Here is a 2,347-nt window from a genome sequence, read left to right as displayed (position 1 = left end):
GGCGGGCCGTGCCCGAGGCCGGCGCGGGCGCGAGGGCGGGGGCGACCCAGGTGCGCGGGGCGCGGTGCCCGGGCTAGCGAGGGCCCCCGGGTTGCCTGGAGCTGTTTGTTTGAGGATCCCGCGTCGCTGGGTCCGCGAGTCGGTGTCCCCGTGGCGCGGAGCGCGGAGAGGGGCCGGCGTACCCGACGGGCTGGCGTGAGGCCCCGGTCCTCCGTGACCCCGGAGCCGTAGTCGCTGCGGCCGCGCCCGCGGCCGTGCGTGAGGCTCCCTGGAGCTCTGGAGCTCCGGGACCAAGCTCTGGTTATCGGCTCCCTTAGGCCAGGATTTCTTGCCAAACGTCTGGAGCCTCCCTGGCCCCTGCACACACACACCCCCCCTTACAGTTTCCCCCTCCTTTCTCTCCTCGAGAAGTTAATTTAACAACAACAAAAAAATACGTACAAAATCCAGATGTTCCTTGCTCTGAGCCCCAAAGGGAAAAAAAAAACTCCAGACTGGAGGAATTTTATTTTTCTTGCGCTTTGCTTCTGACGTTCGCTCGGGCCCCGGCCCGCGGGAGCGCGTCTGTGGGATCTCTCCGGTGCGCAGGGCCCAGCCCAGCCGTGAATGCTGCCTCCCGCCGCCTCCAGGGTCGCTGTCCTGCGCGCTTCTCCGCAGCAGCAGTTAGTGTGGTTTGGGCTCGTCTCTCTCCGACGTTCCTTCCTGCCCTTCCTCGTTTCTCGCTCCCAGATCTGGGATGTCCAGCCGGGCGACCTTTGGGGACCCTCGCTGTACTCTGCAGATGGGCACACTGGGGTCTGGGTGGCATCGTGTGGGCAGCCCTCCGCATCTCCCCAGTCTCCCCGCCTCCTTACCCCGTGCCACTCCTGGAGCCGAGGCCACCCTCGCCTCCTGCCCAGTCCCTGTCCTGCGTGCCCTGCGGCCGTTCCCGGGCTGCCGCCCTCCACCCGTCGTCACCTGTTCCCTCTCCCCTGGACCAGGCGCCGGCGCGCAGCGTCCTGGCCGGCAGAGGGCCCCGTTGGTCCAGAAATGTGGCACTGCCAGGGCGGGGAGAGGCCGACTGGGCGAGAAGCCCTGCAGGTGTATCCTGTTCTCAAAGAAAATAAAATATTTTCATGGGAAACTTTCCCTTTGTGTTTTTCTCCCCCCTCCCCCTCCTCCTGTTCTTTTTTCCTGGGTTGTCTTCCAGGGTCAGCTCCCTGTCTCCTTACCCTGGAGACCCCACCCCGCAGCCAGAGCTGTGGCTGTGGGTTTGGCCCGCCTGGGGCCCAGGCTGTGCAGAGCCTGGCACGCCCCTGCATGCCATCTGTGCAGCCTTTGCCTCACCCTCTCGGGCAGAGGGAGGGTCAGAGGCTGGCTGTCTGGCTGCAGGTCCACGGTGAGTCACGATGGCCTGTCAGCCAGCTGTGCCTTCTTGCTGTCCGGGCTCAGCCATGGGTCTGCTCACCAGGCTTCAGACACACCCTAGGCTTGTCTGCGCCACGCTGTGCTCTGCTTGGAGTCTCCCTGCTGCTGGCCTTTTCTCTCTGGGAAGATCAGACCCACAGGGTGGCGTTCAGGGTGCTGGCTCCCGCCCTCCATCCCAACCCCTGTAGCATCCCTCTTTTTCTCCATGTTTTCTCTGCACTTTGTACCTTCAGGGAAGTGTGGCCAGTGGCTGTGTGGCAAGTCAGGAGGGCTTGGAGCCCCTGTGGCTTCTCCAGCTAGCCCTTCTGGCCCTGCTCTTTAATCCCAAAGGCCCCCTCAAGTGAGGCTTCCCAAGTCCTGCCCCGTGGGTAGCATAGAAAGTAGTTCTGCTGCCTCTGCTGGGGGTACACCCCACTTCCCCCCTCCCCCTGCCACCAGACAAGAGAGACAAGACTCAGCTTGGTGGATCGAGGTCCTGGAGGATGGCAGGCTCTGTGCCAGCCCCACAGGCAGAGAAGGTAAGGGACCTGGTGCTGGAGTCCACTCAGGATAGCACCAGGCATGGAGGCCCAGCCTCTGGCTAGCAGTGACTGGCTGAGCCTGGGTCTGGGGCCCTTTCTCCTGGCTTAATAAAGGGGCAGGAGCCAGAGGGGAGGGGGAGGAGGAGATGGCCCAAGGCAGGCAGGGCCAGGCAGGGCTGGGCCAGAGCCAGGGGGCCTCTCTGTGCCTTGTGCTGGGGCTTCCCTCCCCACCCCAAGTACAGAGGGAACAGGGGGAAGGAGCTGGGATCCAGCCCTCCTCTCCCTTCCCCCACTCTGAAAGCTCTGCCTGGCACAGAGGCTCACAGGCAGGGCAGCTCCAGTTACAGCCCAGAAACCCAGAGAGGCTGGCCTGGGGGAGGATCACGTGGGTGGTGGGAGCCCTCCCTGCCCCGCCCCCC

At 64.4% G+C, this 2,347-nt stretch overlaps 1 protein-coding gene across 1 annotated transcript in view; it reads left to right on the top strand.

Moving 5' to 3' along the window:
- The window catches only part of WNT9A (Wnt family member 9A), a 25,190-nt gene that overhangs the window by 217 nt on the left and 22,626 nt on the right, over positions 1-2,347 (top strand). The gene's annotated exons all lie outside the window — the stretch shown is intronic.

Source organism: Lipotes vexillifer, unplaced genomic scaffold (genome assembly GCF_000442215.2).
Source record: "Lipotes vexillifer unplaced genomic scaffold, Lipotes_vexillifer_v1.1 scaffold814, whole genome shotgun sequence".
NCBI lineage: Eukaryota > Metazoa > Chordata > Mammalia > Artiodactyla > Lipotidae > Lipotes > Lipotes vexillifer.
The sequence above is the reverse complement of the archived record's forward strand: the minus strand, read 5'-3'. Positions and strand labels throughout refer to the sequence as shown.